This window comes from Lissotriton vulgaris, chromosome 4_2 (genome assembly GCF_964263255.1).
Source record: "Lissotriton vulgaris chromosome 4_2, aLisVul1.2, whole genome shotgun sequence".
NCBI classification, from domain to species: domain Eukaryota; kingdom Metazoa; phylum Chordata; class Amphibia; order Caudata; family Salamandridae; genus Lissotriton; species Lissotriton vulgaris.
In genome coordinates, this window is record NC_141692.1 from 3816836 (window position 1) to 3838656 (window position 21821).

Here is a 21821-nt window from a genome sequence, read left to right on the forward strand (position 1 = left end):
TACATTTTTCCTCTTACTTGGCTGACCTAACCAGCCTCAAAACCTATCAGCCATTCTCGCTCCTCCCCTTCGCTGCTAAAGTGGCAGAAACAACAGTCAACAGAGAAGTGATGTGATTATTGAAGAGCACCCCGCCCTTGACCCATCCCAATCTAGATTCTGAGCCAACCAAATCACCTAGACCACCCTACTCGCAGCCACAAATGACATACACACTCTCTTCGACCAAGGCAACTCCGCAGCCCTCATTCTCCTTGACCTGTCTGCAGCCTTTGACACGATCTCTCACCTTACACTGATCGCCATATTACACAACGCAGGCATACAAGGAACTGCCCGGAATTTGATCCGCTCTTTACTCACCGAAAGAACCCAGAGGATCAGACTATCGCTGTTTCTCTCTTCCGCCTTGGAAATCACCTGCGGAGTCCCTCAGGGGTCCTCTCTGAGCCCAACCCTATTCAACATTTACATGGCCACCCTCGTACACATCGTCTGACAACATGGCCTTATCATTGTATCCTATGCCGACGACACCTAGCTCATCATCTCCCTCACCAAAGACCCCCACCACCGCGAAACTCAACTTCCTGAGGGGAATGCAAGAAGTCGCAGTCTGGATGACCAGTAGCTGCCTCAAACTCAACGCAGAGAATACAGAAGTTGTTGTCCTTGGAACCACCCCTTCAGCGTGGGACAGCACCTGGAGGCCCACCGCCCTCGTGTTAAAGATTGCAGGGATTTTTTAGCATGAGCTCAAAGCCATTTTGTACATGCCAGCCATTTCAGTTAGCCATGTGCTCGCCATGTGCTGTTTCCCTCTTCCAGAGCCTTGTACATGCTCAGAGGGGCCTAGCTAGTAGAATGCACCTGATCCTAGTATAGTACTGTCAGGGTATTCTTACTAATGTGCTCAGTTTGCACTCTCCTCCCACTTTGCTGAGCAAGCCTTACACACAAAATGAGACAGCTGGTATAGGGTTAAAGGTCGAGTTGTACATTTAGAAGCCTAGCAGGGCCCAGAGTAAGGTTTGCCTTTGACATTTTGACCTCTGAAACCTTTTGAAGGACAAGATGGTAGCGAAGGGCACTCATGTAAATAAACAGCAATATAATTGTATATGTGAGCTTTGATTAACATATAGCTTTGCCATATATACAGCACTAATGCTTTTAGTTTGAAGATTACTGTACAAGGGCTGAGGCAATGGGATTTAGCATTGAGTTTATGTGCCCAAATGTTATAACTAGTATACGTGCTAAGGAGAATGGTGGTTGGTTATTCATGTTTTTTAGCTCGCTCAAATGTGCTATTTACCTCCTCAGAGTTTGGTTATGTGCAGTTGCTACAAATAGGGGTTGATGGTGTTGATAGAAGTGAAACCTGTTTCAGGTTTCCTACTCTCAAAATGGGGGAAGGAGTCTCGCTCCTCTACAAATTAAGGCTCAGCAACTTTATGTTTTCTCTCTCTTTTTTCTTACTTTTTTTTAGCATGTCTAAGTTGTCTGTGAAATAGCCATGAGACATTTATTTGGCTATTCAGCAATACTGTTTTAAACATTGTTAGCATTAATAAATTGAAGACATAAATATGCTATGTTACTGCCCATCCTGTTTGATGAAATTATGAAAGGATGAGTAGTCTAGTTTGCTGTTCCCTTATTTGACCTTTAAGGGGAACTAGATATGGGTAGTTTTTGTTCTACAATTCTTAGGTGATAACAACATTATTGGTTGTTATTCTCATGTTACATAGTTTTGCAAGGGCATTGCTAGTTTTTCATTAGCTAGTCTGTGTAAAAAAAATGACAATCCGTATTAGAGCTGATGTTGCATAGTTTGGATCATGAAAAGTAGGGAAAATGCCCATGTGATCCTTAGCAAACATTTTTGAAGGAAATATTGTTTTATAGGATTTTGTTTGTCACTCTGCTGGAGAAAATGTAATCCCTGTTAAATTAGCAGTTTTAGATTTTCCTGTTGCACCTATAACATGAGAGCATGGTCCTAAGCGTACAATGTAGGTGCTTTAATTAAGACAAGTAATTTTAGAAGTGTCTGCAGTCCTGTACAACTAATATAAAATCTATGAGTAAAGTGTAGAAGATTTCCTTTTATCTTGAGGGTCTTCAGATTAGGAATTTACAGGTGTAAGGATTTGGAGTATGTCTGTATTGTTTTTCTCTTTTCCTCAGAATTTAGTAAACAAACACAGACTTCCTTGGCTGCTTGGGATTGGGTGACGTATTACTCTTGTCAGTTCACCAAAGAGTTCCTTTTATACTTGCCCATAGGTCCAGGCTGCTGTTTCATTTACTCTCACATAGATAAATGAGTGGTTCTTGGATGCTGTGCTAATATATTGGGCATCCCAGGACTAAGAAGTATTCTGAGACTATCCTCTCTGTTGATAGACCGTTTCTGTGCCTTGTCTAAATTACCTTTTGTTCTGTCCATCAATAGATATTTGCTGCCTTACAACCATTGGCAGAGGGGCCAGGACAGCAGATTCAGCTTGGGGATCAGCACCAGTTCAGCTTGAAGCCAAGGTGAAGGTAACCAGCACAGACATTGCTGGCAACTAGGACCTCTGTGAAGGCGGAAGCCCTGAGATGAATTGTGTACCCCTGCCACTGTCTTGGGTGAAAGATAGGGTCACAAATCTGAAAGGAGAAATTGTGGATCAAGTTTTTGATGCCCAGCTGAGACAGTCACAGACCGACCAAAATGGCGAGGAGGCTTTGCTTGAGGTGATCCCTTTTGAAAGAAGGGTTGCTTCAGAGATCCTAGCACCAGGCCTCTGAATCCTGGTCCCACAGTGAAAGCAACTTTGAACCATTGTTTGTTGGTCAAGAGATACTTGGGCACACTGGATGCAATGTGTGGCCCCAACAAAGATCAGTGCACCAGCGGAGCAATACAGGAGTCAGGGAAGGACTTGAGTTTAGGGTGCAGGTGCTGTGTCTCTGGTGCCTGTTAGATTGAAGTAAAGAAAACTGGTGCACTGCCTGAGACACTGGACCAGATCACTGAGAGCATTTGCCCTGGTGGGTGATTGCCCTAACCTGAAAGAAGAACATTTTCCCTTGAAACTGGGCCTTGATTCTTGATTTGAGAGTTCTGCAGCCCCACCGTGGATGCAACAAGAGCCTGCCTGTGAGGCTCAAACTGACACAGGGAAAAGACTTCCCTCTGGCAGGTTGTACAGTGGCTTCAATTTCCCCAGGACTTCTTTTTCGTCAATAATGTACCACTTTGGTCGTCCAATTTTTAAGGAGGAGCAGCCCTTTGCGGCTCTTCGTCCTAATTCCTAAGGCCCTGTGTGGTCCTTCTGGTCTCTTGGAGACAGGATTCTTTTTGTAATAACCTGTCTAATTTCCTTAATATTTGTATTTCTTATCATGTTTATTTAACACGAAAAAACGTTTTTCTGAGCAATTGAAAAATTTGACTTTGCCCTTTCCTTGAATGTAATAATGAAAATGCTTTTATTAGATATGTGCTGTTGGCTATTCTGAAGTTGAAATTGATGGTAACTGAAATGCATAGGAGCCCTGAAATGTTTTTACTAGATGATTCTAGGATTTGCTTTTTGCTTAGGGTGAAAAAAAAGATAATTCTGTTTGTGATAATAGTCATTACTCTCTCCTGCTACCTGTATGTTAATTATGACCCAATGCTCTGTTTCCTCTGTACTCCTGCTTACACCTTATATGTACCCGCTTAATTGAATGTTTAGAATGGAAAATGCCCACCTAGCAATTAATTTGAATATTGATAAATTTATAAATATAAATGTGCAAATATTTTCTATGTTCCTACTGGATCATAGGAATGCCTTTAGCTCATGCTAAAATGACTATCTGTTAAAGATTGTAGGGATCTGTTAACATGAGCTGAAAGCCATTTTGTACTTGACAGCCATTTTAGTTAGCCATGTGCTCGCCATGTGATGTTTTCCTCTTCCAGAGCCTTGCATATACTCAGAGGGGCCTAGCTAGTATAATGCACCTGCTTCTAGTATAGAACTGTCAGGCTACTCTTACTAATGTGCTCAGTTTGGACTCTCCTCCCACTTTGTTGAGCAAGCAAATCTTGCATACCCCACCTTGGTTTTATGCTGACTAATGTAACTCAGCATATATAGGGTCTCTGTTTTCTGTACTCCTTAGAATTTCGCGTACAATTCCTAAGGGTACTGTGTGATGTAGTCTCCCTCATCTGAGGTTAATAAATATGAATTTTATATTACAGCTTCTGTGCCAATCTATTTTCTGTTGGTTTAAAAAAACTAGATTTATCAGTGAGACCCCTGAGAAGGTTTCTATTTTCTATACTCGGAAGCCCACCAACCCCCACATACCATGCCAAAAACCTTGGCATCGTACTCGATTCATCCCTCACCTTGAACCGTTAAGTCAGCGCTGTCAACTCAATCTGCTTCAACACCCTCCGCATCCTCTGCAAGACCTTCAAATGGATCCCCCGAGTCGAGGAAAACTGTCACCCATGCACTCATCACCAGCAGACTGGACTATGGCAACGCACTCTACACCGGCATCAACAAGCTCCTACTCTGCAAACTCCAAACCATACGGAACACTGTGGCCAGACTCGTCTGCGGTATTCCCCGTCGTGAACACATTGGCCATCACCTTCGGCGACTCCACTGGCTCCCGATGGAGAAGAGTCACTTTCAAGATCCTCACTCATGCCTACAAATGCCTACACAACAACGGACCCAAATATCTCAATGACAGAATAAACTTCCACGTACCCAGAAGAAACCTGTGATCGGCCAACCTCGCACTGGCAGAAACCCAGCCCATCCACAAAACAAGAGCAGGTGGAAGATCATTCTCTCATCGCTTACAAGAACTGGAATGAACTACCTGCAAACATTAGACTCGCCCCCTCCCATAACACCTTCAGGAAAACTCTCACGACCTAAATATTCGGCTGAAAGGAGTTGCACCCCCCTCCCCCAGCGCCTTGAGACCCTTACGGGTGAGTAGTGTGTTTATAATTCCCTGATTGATTGTTTGATTCCTCCTGGTCCTCCTGTTCCTCTTCCTGCTTCTCTACCTCATCCTAGGTATCCTGGTCCTTCTGGAGGTCTTCTTCTTCCTCCTCATGCTCCTCTCTCTCATCCTAGTCATTCTGGTCCTGCCGGAGACTCTCCTGTTCCCACCGATCTTCCAGGTGCTCCTTTCCCTCATCCTAGTTATTAGAGACTGGGGTTCTGGTTGGCAGAGGTACGTACCCTGTCCAAGCAGTAACCACAATCCTAATCAGGGTAAATCAGGTACACACCATAAACTAACCTGGGCTCACCCACTGGTAGGTTGACACAGAACAGACGAGCTGACCTGGTCAGACCCGGTCACCCCCTCCTTCCGCCGCGTGGCCCACCCCGAGTGTGCCCGGCCTCCTCATGCTGCCTCTGAGCTCTGCCCCTGCCTCTGGACCCTGCCTGCCCTCTGTACCTGTAGCGCCGCCCTTTTTCCCGCTTTTCGTTACTCGTTCCGCCGTCCTTGTGAAGTTGTGGTATTGTACTTGTTGTGAAGTTTTCTTTTTGGATTGTACTTGGTTTTTTGTTTCGCTAATTTGTGCCCCGTGTCTCCGCTTGTCCCCGGCCCCACCCCGCTCCCTGCTGCTGCTCCCCCGCGGATCCACCCATGCTCCCTCCAGCATCACCGCACCGCTGCTCCCCCCTCCCGCCACCCTGCTCCCGCCTCCCAGCTGCTCCTCCCTCCCACTAGGGTAGATAAGGCGCGGTTCACGGGCGAGGAGCTGTGACCTGATCCGACCTGGTCAGACCCGTTCGCTCCCTCCTCCCGCCGCGTGGCCCGCCCCGAGTGCGCCCGGCCTCCTCCTGCTGCCTCTGAGCTCTGCCCCTGCCTCTGGACCCTGCCTGCCCTCTGTACCTGTATCGCCGCCCTTTTTGCCGCTTTTCGTTACTCGTTCCGCCGTCTTTGTGAAGTTGTGGTATTGTACTTGTTGTGAAGTTTTCTTTTTGTATTGTTCTTGATTTTTTGTTTCGCTAATTTGTGCCCCGTTTCTCCGCTTGTCCCTGGCCCCACCCGGCTCCCTGCCGCTGCTCCCCCGCGGCCCCATCCACGCTCCCTCCAGCATCACCGCACCGCTGCCCCCACTCCCGCCACCCCGCTCCTGCCTCCCAGCTGCTCCTCCCTCGCCCTTCTCCCCCACTCTCCATTTATGGCAGAGTGCATGCGAACGTGCAGCGTTGACGCGCAGCGGGCGCGCCGATTGTGTGCCGAAGGCGCGCCAAAGGCAAGCCCGTCTGCACCCGTCCGCGCCTGGACCGCGCCCAGCGCCAGAATCCCTGGGCCCCGCAGCTGCCAGCCATCCCGCTGGACCTACGACGCAGCCACCCTCAACTCAATCAACACCAGCTGCCACCGAGCCACCCCAGGGCGCACCCACAGACCCTTCACCTGCCAATCCTGCAAGTTCTCCTGCATCCGGACCTGCAACCACCCGCCACTCCAAGCACCAGCAACAACCACCTGAAGTGCATCCTGCTCAACACCCGCTCCGTCCACAGACACGCCGTGGAACTCTGGAACCTCCTCGACTCCCCATCCCCAGACGTCGGCTTCCTCACGGAAACAAGTGGAGAAGTGTGGCTCACTGGTTAGAAGAGGCAAACCCTAAAGCAGAGGTCAGACCCGGGACCATGGTTCAAATCCCGATGCAGCAGGGTCTGAGCCCAAGTGTCCACGGTGCCTACTCGAATCACGGGTTCACACTCTGCAACTCTGGGCAATAGCTTGCTTAATCTCCACTACGGCCCCCTGCGGCAGGATGCCTGGCTTTCACCTTGGGGATGCCCAGTAGGGGTTATCTCACAGGGAAAAGCCAGGACGGGTTCCCAAAGCAAGCGCCTTGAGACCTTTCAGTGAAAAGGCGCTATATAAGATCCTTTGACAGTTGACATTTGAAATTTGACATGGATGAACGCCTCCTCAGTGCCCGACATCGCCATCGCCATCCCGGACGGATACAAGATCACCCGGAGGGACCGCGTCAACCAGACAGGAGGAGGCATCGCCATCGTCCACAAGAACACCATCTGCATCACACCCAACTCCGACGACACCCTCACAACCGCCGAACACCTGCACTTCCAGATACACACCGACCCCAAGACCACCCTCAGAGGCACCCTCATCTACAGACCCCCGGGACCACGCACACAATTCAGCAAAGACATCGCCGACTTTATCAGCCCGCACGCCCTCCCCTTAGCTGACTACATCCTCCTAGGGGACCTGAACTTCCACCTGGAGTACAACACAAAGCTCTCCACAACCAAGGCCCCAGTTACCTCAACGACCGCCTGACCTTCTACACTCCCACCCGCCAACTCCGATCGACCACCCACACCCTCACCGCCGTTCCTCGCATCCGAAGAGCCACAACGGGAGGAAGATCCTTCTCCTACCTGGCTGCCAAGACGTGGAACTCCCTCCCCATCCACCTTCGACTGACCCAAGACCACCTCTCCTTCAGGAAGCAACTCAAGAAGTAGGTGACACGCCTCACGAATCACTTTTTAGAAGTAGGGCATAAACCCACTAACTTCACCTGGACTGTACTAGAGCAACCCCACATTCCGCCGCATGTGACTGACATTTCCAAACATCTATTTACTCTGGAACAGAAGTGGGTATACAAATTAAATTCGGACAAACAGGGGCCCAATGAAGACATACCGTGGATGTCGTTATAACTGTGCCCTGGTGTGTCTTTGATCGTCTTATTCACCCCTGTTATTCTACATCAGGTACATATTATTCAGAGACAACCAGTAAACTGTTATGTTTAACCTTGGGGAATAACCTCTTGCCCTTCTATCTGTGAATCAATGGGTGAACTACACAGCAATGTAACCCTAGAGTGTAAAAATTCCTTCTAACAACATCAATATCACTGTCACACAGTCAGTAACTATGTACTTCGTAGTCCTGTACAATATGCGCCATTTTTCTCTACTGACAAAAAGCTCTAAACGAGAATAAATACCTCGATGAGCGGCACCAAATTAATTGTCAGGATAGCGACAGGCACCGAGACATAATTCATGCTTATTAAGCAAAGAGTGACCTAATAATTCCTGTAATCTTTGTATTTGTGTAGGTGAGCAAGTGCCACATGTGCCGCATCAATATCTAACACAATACATGCCCCAGTAACATTATGGGGATTGGAGTCTGCGGATAACGTGATCCCTTTACAAACGCTGATATCTCCTAGAGTCCGGGACTACATCTCCCATGACTCCCCGCTGTACTCTCATTAACGCGGTGTTAGACCAATCACACCGTAGTATCTACAAACAACTATGGCTGCCAGCACCGTCCTGGCACCTCCCCAAACAGCCCAGATGGCAGCGTGGAGTACCGACGGATAAGTGGGTGCTTTGAGGATGTCCGTGTCCGTGTAACTTTAAGTGTCGCTTGTGTGAATGGTGGCTCTGAACTGCTCAGCCTTATATATATATTTTTACGAGTTTTACCAGACTACACGGAGGGGGCGGGTTCTATACAAACAACACATATATCGCCCGGAAGCAAAGCCGTAATTCAATACTTTAAAGACTTGAAATGAGTGAAACGGGGCTTGAATTGACTGGCTTTGTCTATTTACGCAGCCTAACTAGACATAGTACATCTATATTTGTTTTTATGCATCAGTGTACTCTTCTACTCTGCTTCGAGCAGACAGATTACAACTGTGGGTCTTACCAGACTACACATAGTGGGTGAGTTTTTTGTACAAATAACACGTAAATCGCCCGAAAGCAAAGCCGTAATTCAATACTTTAGACACTAGAAATGAGTGAAATGGGGCTTGTATTGACTGGCTTTATCTATTCATGCGCCGGGACGCCCCGTTGGGGCAGCTGTGCGCTCTATAAATGACACAAATTAAAAAAAATATTCATGAAACCCAACTATACAAAGTACATCTATATTTGTACGCTTTTACTCTGTTTCGAGCGGACGGATTACATTGTCATTAGTGACCCGCCCGGCAGACCCCTATAAGAGATCATGGTTAACTGATGTACATGTAATTTTTCTGTTACTAGCCATTTGTGACACAAATATGGGGTGTAAATACTGGCAGGCTTTGAACCATGAATGACAGTGAACGTGTCAAGATCGATGATTGATTACTCCTCATCACGAGGAGGATCTGCACGCTGAGATTCAGATACTAATAGCGGGTAGTATCACATATGTTATAGACAGAGTCAAGTTAATGTATTTTTTAGTTGTCGCTTAGGTTTTCTTTCTTGTTACAAATATCTCTTTATTAACAGAGCGGTGCCCCAAGAACCTGAGCTGTAGCCAGGTGAGGAGAAGCATGTTCCTCTCGCACTTAAGGTGAGCTGGAGAAGTGCCCATAAGCTTTAGATGGGTGATGTCGAACTGACCTGTACATGAGCTATTACATGTGAACGGCTTTATGTGAGATTACGGTACTAATAGGTTTACTGTTATCTCTACCCTTTGTATGTCTGTGTTGTGTCATTGACCTGATGTCTCCTGCGTTTGGGCACCTTCCCTTTACACAGGAGGATTGAGAGGACGAATCAGGTGATATCCTTATCATTTTTTTTGTTGTTTCACCAACATATATTTTTGAAGCAGTAGCAAAGTTCACAATGGTCCTGATGAAGCAGTAGATACCTTGTGAGGATCATAAAACTGCAGAAACATGTCGACCCAAACATCTAGTCAGTAGTTATTTGTTGAACCCACTGACCCTTTGCACTAACTATGTTTTTATCTATTGGAAGTGTACGGCTATAGAATAAAGTGTTTTTTGCGTCCACTCTCCAATTTTAAATGAGCACCTTTCTCACCACTCACATTTCTTTCATGCACTGCTTCTTAGTTACCAATCCTTGCCTATTTAACAACCTTGTGAGTCCAAACACTTCACAGTCAGATTCTAGTGAAGTGGTTGCAACGAGGACTCTCCACTCTGTGAAGTGGCCCAAATGATGGAAAGGGTGGTATAGGATGGTTAACTGATGGTAACTTTACACACTGTGGAAGTTCACTGTTGTATACCATATTTACACATAAGATGCACATAAGTAGCAAGTCAGAACACATCTAGACATACCATACAGTTATTTGCTCAGACCCACAGTTACTCTTTTGTAGTTATATGTTAAGTCAATGTTACCATAATTTAGGGAGAGGGCACACACAACGTAGCACTGATTAGCAGTGGTAAAGGGCCCAGTCTCCTAAAGCCAACAAAAAGCAATTACAGCTAAAAGGGAAGGTTGAAGGCAACATTTTTAGGGCAAACCTGCATAAAGGGTAATTTTCAATGCAACCTCTCTCCAGCCTGAGACTAGGGAAGACTAATCAATGCATTTGTGGACTTCCCTGCTTAGTTGATCAAACATGAACAAATGGCCACTACTGTAGGGCCACTTGTCTGTTCTATGCCTAACTGAACTCAGCAGCATCCCTCTGTCGTCTATCCTTCCTGAGCCACTGAACTACTGACCAATGGGGAACCCTTCTCCTAATATGTAGACCCCATTTGTGCAGCAACTAACCTAACTAACCTAACTTGCTCACAGATGCATCCCAGTAGACACACAGTACTACAATGGCCAACAAAGTGATGAGGCCCATTCCACCTCTTGGGTTTGAATTCTGTGTCCAACCCTAGGAATACTCTGTCCACAATGATAGCAACCTTTAGAGTGCACTGTCAGTGTCTAGAACCAGGACCCAGGCCATGCAAGGGTCTCTGTGGTTTCTCAAAGTACTGGGCAGTAGCCCCCTGTGCCTTCAATCTTTTCCCACTTCAACTCCAACCATTTCAAGGGTGGTACTGATCCTTCAACCAAGGGTCTGCACCCTTAGACTGAGCATGCGAATGCCAATTCAGGACATCTTGACACACTCTGTGTGTATCATTTAAGAGTATACCTGGTGCAGGTCCTCAGCCCCCTGTCCCTGTGACAGTGCATGGAGCCTCCCACCCCAGGACAGATGAGGCCTGAACAGGGTCAGACTTTTTGTGTTCTGTCCTCAGAGTTCAAAATCAGTGATCCACTGGTCTTCCCACTGTGGTCTGTTTCCGCCTCTTGCCCTCCATCTGGGCCTCTGTGCCCCATGCTTTGGAGTGTTATCCCCAGAAAGTATAACATAACTCACTCTCCTGACACTGTGGAGCTACTACTAGTGGATGGTCTCTCTGCATAGATTAAGTCCCACTACTTGTGCCCTGTCTCTGGGGCCAAGAATAGAGCACCCTTGGCCTCTGCCCATCACAGCCTTCTCTCCTATTCTTAGACGAGACAGGGTATTCTTTCCCATTCACACTATACTGGGACCTGTCTGGGTCACTTGGCACCTGCCTCTCACCCTGATTGGAAAAACTTGAGCCACCCACCTTGGTGTAATTCCGCAAACCTTTCCAGACACTCTGGTACTCACCCGGAGGTCTGCCTCCTTTGCAAACTCTGTGGGTCAGTGAAAACCCTATGTCATCCCTCTCCGTGATGTCTGGCAGCAAGCCTCTGGGTGTCTGGATCCTTCCTTAAACAATGGACATGGTACTTACGCTGCCACCATTCCTGCCAGACCATACTAGCTGTTTGGATTTCTAGTCTACCTCCATCAGACTTAGTTCATGGGCCAGCAACATCTTTTTTCTACCCAAGGCGCTCCCAGCCTCTGCTGCATTGTTAGAAATGGGATCCCTGGCTGGCCAGGGCTTGCGCCAAAGTCAGTCAAAGACCACCACTCCTAAGTCAGAGCAAGGGAGTTACACGCCAAGATAACCCCTGCTCACCCTCTAGGTAATCGTGGCGCGAGCAGCAAGGCTAAACTTGGAGGCTATGTGAGTTAAGTATTTGCACACGCACCCCAGCAACAACACCCAAGGCCCACCACAAAGGAAACTCCACACAAGGTTATATATAAAAAATAGACTTTGTATTACACCAAAACACATTAGATAAAAACACACACTTTACAATGTGCCAACAGGCACAGGCAGAATTTACAGGGGATATGTACAAGACTGGGCCACCTGGACCACTGTCAGGAATCAGCACTTTTAGATATTAGAATACAATACTTGTAGGCCAAGAACTTAGAACATAGAGCCTATCGGACAGTACCTTCCGTCCTGGTTGCGCGGGATAATGCAAGTGATCTCCTTAGTAGGCTTGAGCTGGCGGCCGGCTAGCTATAAGCGTCTGTCTGGGGCGACCAATGTGTGCGGCTCAGAGGAGGAGGGGGAAGCAGGATGCGGGCGGCCCAGCGAAGTGGCGCGGCTCAGGGGAGAGCGGCACGGCTCGAGGCTTGGACGGGCGGCCGGGCACGAGTTGCCGAGGGGAGTGAGGGAGGCACACTTCAGCGAGGCCCCAGTGGCCCTTGGAGATCAGACAAGTCCCAGAAATTTGTCAGGGAAGGCACAATAGAGTCCACTGGTCCTGGGACTCTGGTCAGGGGGCGAGCTCAGTATCAAGCCCTTGGAGATAGTTAAACACCAAATAATCATGTAGCACACAACCAGTAACTACAGGTAACCGGTAAGTACCACCTACGCAATCCTAACCACCTTAGGAACAGGTCACGCAGGAGACCAGGACCTCACTAGGACCACCTGTACTAGCAAGAACAACCACCTAAGTATTACAATACAAGTAGGGGCATAGGCACATTACACTTGATGCATCACAACACATTCAGAGGTGCAGGGCAGGAAAACACATGATGCAGAACCTACATTCAGCGGTGTAAGGAACAAGGCACATGATGCATCTACAACACATTCAGAGGTGCAGCACAGGAGAACACATGATGCATAATCAACACATTCAGAGGTGTAAGGAAGAAGGCACATGATGCATCTACAACACATTCAGAGGTGCAGCAAAGAACACTTCGCATAAATCACATTAACACAGAACTTACATCAAAAGTCCAGGGTCCAGGTTGCACCACTGCGCCAAGACCTAAACGTGGCAGCTGCCCACTACTTGCTGGGCAGCTGAGGGACAGAACAGGGGGCCTAAACGCTGCAGCTGGCACTAAGTGCTGAGCAGCTGGGGAAGGCCAGGGTAGGGATGAGGAGTGCGCCTCACTCCTAAGTCCAGAACATGTCCCTTTAAGAAAGAAACCTAAACAGTGCAGCTGCCCACTACTTGCTGGGCAGCTGGAAAGGATCTGCGACAGGGTGCCCTCATTGGCCCTCGGTAGAAAAGACTGCGCAAGAGGGTTGGAGCCCTCTAGGCTCGAAAAATACTGCGCACATTGGAGCCCTCTGGCTCAGGAAATCATAAGGCGCACGTGGGAGCCCTCAGGCTCTGCAAATATTGGTTGAGCCAGGGCAACCATCTAGCTCCTTGAAAAAAGGTGCCCCCATCGGTGGAGCACCACACCTCTGGGGGAACACAGGCCCCCAGGACCTCAGGACCCCCCCGGGGCCCCTGAGCACTTCTGTCACGTTGGAGCGGCCCACTTAGTAAACGGGGCCTCTCTGGTCCTTCTCTAGTGCCGCAGTCGGCACGAACAAGCAACATCTAGGGAGTCCCCCAGCCCTCCTCAACTTACCGGGCTGTTCCCAGGGGACTCCTCAGACTGGACGCGGCAGGGGCAGTCGTCACGCTTCACCCGGTCCCCATATCGGGACCGGGACTGGGAGGCAGAGCCCTACAGCTCCGGGCTGACTCTCTTCCACCGGGGCTCCCTCCTCTGCACGGGAACCCTGCAAACACTGGTGCGGCCTTGCTGACGGCCCCGGGGCTCCCCCTCACTCCTGGGAGCCCCGGGCCGCAGGGATTTGGCCCGCTTTGGTTCCTTTTTCCCGGCGGCAGCGGGCAGCCAATCGGGGTGCGGCGGCGGGCGGGACTTTCCTCCAAAACCGGAAGTCCCGCCCCGCGTCAGGCACCGTAGTGCCTGGCTTCCTGTATTTGCGTTATTATAAAAAACAACAAGGGCACCCAATCGAGTCAGCACAGGACCTCGGGGAACATATGAGTAAAGACAACAGCGGTCCTATGCAAGGAGGGATGTAGTCAAAAGGTAAATATAGACACAATGGAAATTATATTGTAAATGGTAAATGGTAAATTTAATTTAGGACCACAATATTAGGAGATACCTTCAACAATTTCTTGGAGATGGGCACAAGTCTGTGCCCAGACGTTTACAAATTGTCATGGTTAGCGGAGTGGATAGAAGGTAGAGAAAGGTTTTTAGGCAAAAGCTATTGTTTTCTGTGCATATAGCAATAACAGAATTCTTTTCTGAATTCCACCCTTCTATAGGGAAAAGACATGTATGTTACTGCTTTACCCGGTTAAAGTTAAACAGAGCCCCAGCATCACAAAATGGATGCTGCTGCCACAGACACAAGTTTGACTTCCTGCTGCTGGATGAAATTCCGGCAGGGGAGGCCTGGACAATAGGTTTCCTGTCCAGGGAGGAGCCAGCACCTCCCCAGACAGGCAGATGTGTATTGGCACAGGGAGGGCTGCATCCATCCATTTTGTGATGCTGGGGCTGTGTTTAACTTTAACCGGGGGGGTGGGGGTAGTATTCCAAAGTGTTTGACACCTTACACGACATGTTACGATAAAGCCAAACCAAAGTTAGCATTAACCGCGAGGATTATAATGCACTTAAGAGTATATGGTATGGCTATATCATAGAACATCTATAAGGAGATGGTTCCAAAAGCTACAGAGGGGCTCAGCTTATGCTAGGGCACCCTCTCACATAAAACCAAGCACCCTGCAACCAGGATTGTCGAGGCCTATCATAGGAGTGACTTATAGGCGCATATGTGTCTATATACATGGGTATATGGGTAGATATAGGTATACTACATCTAAGTAAGGGGTGATTACACCACCTTACCCAAGCTGAGTGATCAGCCAGCGGTTTCAGTTTGGATGGCCAGCCAGGGGTGGCATTATACATGCTGCAGCCCCTGGTAGGCCCTGGTTGCATCTATGCCCTGAATACCTATGGTACACTATAAAGGGGCTCAGAAAGGTGACCCAATACCCATTCAGTTATGTATCTTTTTTTATTTTGGTATTTATAGAGCGCGACACTCATCCCATGGGATATCACGGCGCTGTAAGAAAAGAAGACTACTGAAGCTGTGCTGGGGGTTAGTTTTTGGGAAAGAGGTGAGTTTTTAATTTTTGGCGGAAATGGTATCAAATTAGAGAGAGAACAGCTGGGCTGTGGGTCTGATTAGCAGGCCCACAGCCACACTAAAGTCGAAAAAAGAGAAAATCACAGGAAAAAGTGGGGGTGACCATAGGAAGCCAACCCTACACAACCCCCCTCTAAACGTAGGGACATTAAACTAACCTTGACCAGTTGAGTCTTCATGTTCTAAGTGGAAATATCTTGAGAGCCCATCTTCATTGGCATGGTCAGTCCCAGGTCTATGTTCCACTGTAAAGTCCATCCTCTGTAGGGAAATGGACAACCTAAGCAGTTTGGGATTTTCACCCTTAATCTGATTTAGCCACAAGAGGGGCTAATGGTCTGTCTGAATCTCGAAGTGAGTACCAAACAAGTATGGCCTCAGCTTATTCAGGGCCCAAACCACAGCAAAGGCCTCCCTCTCAATAGCTGACCAAAGTTTCTCTCTAGGGGTCGGCCTTCTGCTAATAACAGCTATTGGCTCTGTCCCCTCTGCTTTCAGGTTCTTCACATCTTTGATCCACCCTTGGATCCACTCAGACACTCTTTCTCTGGTCACCTTCAGCACTTCTTTACAGATCTTCATTGAAAGCATTGACGAAACCCGACACCAAAAGGCACCTATGCAGCCGGCTTCCCTGGGTGGGGTAACACGAGTACTCCGGTGCTCCCGTAGGTCTTGACTCTCCAAGTGTCCTAGTCTAAAGGGGTTTTGTCTTAATCGCTCCGGAAGTGCCCTTAAACAGTAACTTTGTACGTTTTATGTTCTCCATTCTAAGTCAATGGAAACTCGCGAGTGTGTTTAGACACTGCACACGTCTCCCGTGGGCCTCCTACTCCCTAACCTTTGGTTGTTTAGTGTAGCCCCAGGGCATAACTGTATTTGTGCAATTTATCGTATGCTAATTGAGTAACTTGTGATGTACGTTCACCTCTGACCTCATAAAGAGTGCAGCGGGATTGTGTTTGAAATAAATATATTTATATATTTGATATATACCTTGTGTGGTGTCCTTTGATTTGGTATTCAAGGGATTTTAATTGGTAAAAGAGCTTGCTTCACATGCTCTCTGAAGTCTTAGCCTAAGACTGCTGGCCCATGCTACCACTAGGATATCTTGTCTATAAGGGTGACTTTACAACCACCATCAATAAGGGTTGATTAGACTGGTGCAAGGTGCCCACTAGAATAGTGGACATCATATGCCAGGCTAATTTCTCACACTGGCGCCACCAGCCACAGGCCTAGAGACGCCACTCAATACCGCTCCTGCCCACTGTCACCGATTTGCCTCAGGGATGTCTCGTTCACGTGTCCTGTCACGCTTTCTGGAAGCTAACAATCTGCTCCACCCATCTCAATCCGGTTTCCGCCCTAATTTTAGTACGGAAACAGCATTGCTAGAGGTCACTGAGATCATCAGGGAGACTCTGGATGTCGGCGGGAGGGCCATGCTGGTCATGTTAGATCTATCGGCGGCCTTCGACACCGTCCCCCATAGGGCGCTCTTAGCGAGGCTTTATGACATCGGCCTTAGGGGGACGGCGCTCAGGTGGTTTACATCCTTCCTTGAAGGCCGCCGCCAGACGGTCTGGGTTTCCCAGAGCTCTGCCGAGATGCCGCCATTGGGAGTTGGGGTTCCACAGGGTTCTGTGTTGAGCCCCATGTTGTTTAACATCTTTATGTCCCCTTTGGCGGCCTTGGTGGAAGCATATGGGGCCCAGATCGTCTCATACGCCGACGACACGCAACTCCTCTTCACATGCGGGAAAGACCAGGAGTTTGATGGAGGGAGAATTCGGGACTGTCTTACATTGGTCTTTGACTGGTTCCAACGGAACAGTCTAAGGGCCAATTCTAGCAAGTCCGAGGTTCTATTCTTCGGTTGCGTTGTCGATCCGGAGTGGCAGCACTGGTGGCCGTCCGACATGAGCCCTCCTGCACAGTCTTCCTTGGTGGCTAAAAATCTGGGTGTCAAGCTGGACAACCAGCTGTCGCTGCGAACACATATTCTGGGTCTGGCTGGCACCTGTTATGGAATTTTGAAAATGCTCCGTAAATTCCTGCCCCTGCTGTCTGAGGAGCACAGGCGTATTACTGTGCAGGCTCTCGTCGGCTCTAGGCTAGATTATGCTAATGCCCTCTTCCTTGGCCTCCCTGATTACCTAGTTCAGCGCCTACAGGTGGTACAGAACTCTGCCGCCCGGGCTATCTTTGGCCTGCGTAGACGAGCCCGAGCTTCCGGGCTGCTACAGGCGCTACACTGGCTGCCTATCCGGAAGCGGATCCAGTTTAAATCCCTGACTCTGATGCACAAAGCCCTGTTTGGATCAGGGGCTGGATACCTGTGGCGGAGACTGGCCTTTTATCGACCAGTCCGCTCCTTGCGCTCGGAATCCCTTTACAAAGCGGTGGTCCCTCGGGTGAGGAAGGCCCGCACGGGAGGGCGCTCTTTCAGCTGCAAAGCTCCACAGCTGTGGAACTCGCTTCCTCTTTCGCTGCGCAGCACTGCCAATTTGTTCCAGTTCAGGAAGAGCCTGAAGACCTGGCTTTTTAATCTTTAGGCTGTTCTTATTGTTTCAGTTTCAGTTCTTTTTCTCATTCTTTTTGCTGTGTTGTGTTATTTTTATTCTGAGCTGCAGGTGGAAAGCACCGGGACACTCTTTTCGAGTAGCCGTGCGCTATACAAGAACGCGGTAACATAACATAACATAACATAACATAACATTCAGTGCCGCTTATTCTCCCCTTTGAGATACTGCTTCTTTTGTCCAGATGATTGTGTCAGATTGGTGTGGTAGGACTGGAGGGACACAGAGCAGCCCTAAGTTGTGGCTATGATCGGTTACCGCTAAGCCCCGCCTCAACGCACTGATACTTTGAAAATGAAACATAGGTGCTGAGGAGGCCTTTGTTAGATGGAGCACTTGTTTTTCAGTTTTTTTCCTTAAACATGAAATAACTTAAAAAAAAAAAAAGGCATTTGGTACAGGAACAATTCTTTAAATTAAACAAAGTGGCCAGGAGGTCAGTTACAGACATTATTTTGTACAGTACATTGTAGGCCATAAAACTGTTCAGGCAATCCCTTGTTTGGAAAGGAACGTAAGTTGCTGCCTTTCGAGTCATAAATTAATTGCTCAATGGATAATGTAGATTTATTACAGCCTTGTGACTAGAAAACCTGAATTGTATCTTCCTTGTTTATTGCTACGGCTCAAAGATAAGTACTCTCCATTTTACTCTCTTGTGTAAATCTTATGATGTGACTTTTACGCCCTCATTCCCACCCACACTCACCTTCCGAGGGGGGGGAATCTTCTATACTTTACTATCCATATATGTTTATTTTTTGCACCTTGGAATCCTTTTTCATGTTAGCACTCAGGTGGCATCTGACTTCATGTTTTTTTTGGAGCACAGGTACCCCTCCGGCCATGTGTGCTTTATTGAGGCCAATCTCCCTTGTCCATCGTAGTGTCATAGCGCCTATCTGTGTGATTGAAGAAAGTATTCCTGCCTGTGTGTTTGTCGGCCAGCTCCGTGCCTCCCCACCTGTGATTTGTCAATCAATAACCTTGGGCATAGGTCTCAGTGATTGCCTGTCCACATAGGCGGGACAGGAATGATCTGGAGTTCACAACAGGCACATTTGGTAATAGGGGCACAATTTGGTTCACATAAATGAGTGTATCATTTCTCATATCAGCAACAAATGTTTCCATATTAACAGTTGATTGGAACTCACCCTATGAAGAGGGTTGTAATACGGGTGACAGCTAAACCATCGGGGATGTATTCAGTTTATGTGTCACTCCTGGTGGATTGGTTGTGCACTGACCTCTTGGGAGCTCACTTTGGGCAGCACTTTATGAATTGGCGATGATGTCAAATAGGATATCGAACATAATAATCTGGGGAACTTGATTTTATGTTATGTTATGTTATGTAATCTGACATTTATAGCGCGCACGGATACTTGGGAGTGTCCTGGCGCGAAAGCCAGTTTAAAGGAGACAAAGTGGCGCAAGCTAAGGTGTGGTGCTATTTGAAAAGAAAGGTTTTTAACTGCTTTTTAAACAGCCTAAGGTCATGGGTGTTTCGTAGCTCGTAGGACAGAGCATTCCAGGCTTTAGCCGCCTTGACCGAGAGGGAGCTACCTCCCGTTTCAGCAAGGCAGTAGCGAGTAACAGCAGCAAGGCATTGCCCTGTGGAGCGTAGATGTCTGTGAGGCACATAGAAATCAAAGCATCTCCTGAGATACATGGGCCTTGATTTGTATACGGCACAGTGGGCAATGGTTAGAGCCTTAAACAGAACATGCTGACCCATAAGAAGCCACTGCAGGTCCCAGAGATGTTGCTTTTTACTTGACCTACCGGAGATGCCCGGTAGCGCTCTAGCGGCCACACTCTGGACGTTCTGTAGCTTTTTCAGCTGATTTCCAGGAAGGCCAAAGTATAAGGCATTGGCATAGTCTAAGCGCAATAGAATAAGAGCGCGGTCACCATTTTCTGGCAGGCATTTTTTAAGTAATTTGAGTTTGCCGAAGCACACTCCGGCCAGTTTTTTTATCTGCGGTGAGAATCTCAGGTCCTCACTGAACCAGACCCCCAGATTTGTCGCTGGGCTTCCCAATGACTTAGTATGATTGCGAAAATTTCCTTTGACTTATTTTTAGATTGTGCAATGTGCTCTGCGTAAAAATGGACTTTGGCCTTCTTGATGGCGGCATAATAACCATTCTGAGACTTCCTTAATGTTATTTTGGCCAGAGGACAATAAGCTTGTCTCCAGCTGCACTCCAGCTTTTTACATGATTTTTTAGCTCTTTGAGTTCGTCAGAAAACCAAGGTTTAGGGTGTTTCTTGCTTTCTTCTTAACCAGGGGTGGGGGAAAATATTTCACAGCCCATGAAATCCAGGTACCGAAACCCCCTACAGCTTCTGACAGAGCCCCAGAAGTGAGAGGGTGTGTGTCTGTCAAGACTCTGCAAAGAGCAGCAAGCTCAATGCGTTGGGGAGGTCTGTCCTTGAGTGACCTCATGGTCTGGTAAGGCGGCTGGATGGTCCAAGAAAATTAGATTAAGAAATCATTGGACCAGGCAACAGAGAAAGGTTCCTGAGCAACTAGAGAAAAGTTGGAGCAGACCTCATCTAAAGTATGCCCCCCTCTAAGTGATGGGGAATTAACCCATTGGGTCAGTTGGGCAAGATCTAAAGTCATTAATTTCTCTTGTATCAGTGGCCTCCACACAATCCAGATGGATGTTGAGCTCCCCTAAGAGTAGGAAATCAGAATATTGCAAGGCTCTTGGCACAATGGCTTGATCTACAGCTTTTAAGAAGGTGCTAGAGGGGCCAAGGAGGGCGATATATTAAAGTGACCCTCAATAAAAAGGGCGGGGAGATGGTGAGGGAGAAGTCCAAGGCTTCCCCCTCCTCGATGTCATGTGTCTCTGCCTGCATACAAATGTTCTCCGAGATCACTTGGATATCCAGTGATGAATTCCTGATTTGTGATTGCGCTCCCGATTTCGGAGGTGAGTAATGCATAGAATAGCATTGATGTCAAGTGAGTAAGATTTAGCACTGGGACTCAGTATTTCTCTGGTTCATGTCTTCTTCAAATGCAGGCGTGGAAGTTAGATCACTATGGGGGTGATTATGATGGTGGAGGGTCCACCACCGGCAGCCGTGCGGTGGCGGGCCCTCCACCATCGGACAGCAATTTCCCCCCTGCCAAAATAAGATGGCAGAGGGAATCATCCTAGTTCCATGGGGGTGAGAAAGACCGCCCGCCACGGTTCCACCACAGGCAATCATACTGATTGCCTGGCAGAGCGGTCTGTATGAGTAGAATGGAGGCGGTGCCTAGCAGGCAACATCATTCAAATTACAATGCTGGATGCAGCAGACTTTCCATGGTGGGGAAAGCAACGTGGTGCGGCTGGCAGGGATCAGATTCGAGGGTCTGTTGCAGTCCCCCTTGTGTTGGGGGAGGGTCACTGGGGAGTACCCATGGTACCCCCTACATTTCCCTGCACTGAGTGGCAGGCAGCACCTGGTGCCTGCCACGTAGTGCAGGGAAATGCACAACATATCTTTTTAGCATTGCGCTGGTGCTGCAGCCAGCAGCACCCGCCGTAATGTTAAATGGCCTCGAAATGACCTCCATGGTGGCAGTTGCATCGCGATACTAGGTGCGAGTCCACTGCCTAACAGGCGGGCAATCCCAGTCACCTCAATGATGGAGGGCGGACTTGAGTATGCACGCCGTCGTAATGACCCCCTATGTCCTGAAGAAACTTTAATAATCAGACGGGGTTGAAACGTTGACAACTCCTACCTGTTGGTTGACCTATACAACTATCAAGAAGGGACTGGGTACTTGCTCACACTACCCTCATATGATCTGCTTGAAATAATGTATACAACCACTGGGAATTGGGCAGGGGCTGGTGTTATGTATGCTGTAAATATATTCACAATTTGAGCACTGCGTAGTTTGCATTACAATCACTAGTGTCATATTCTGTTGCTGTATGAATTTGTCTAATTCATTTTTGTTAGAAACTAAG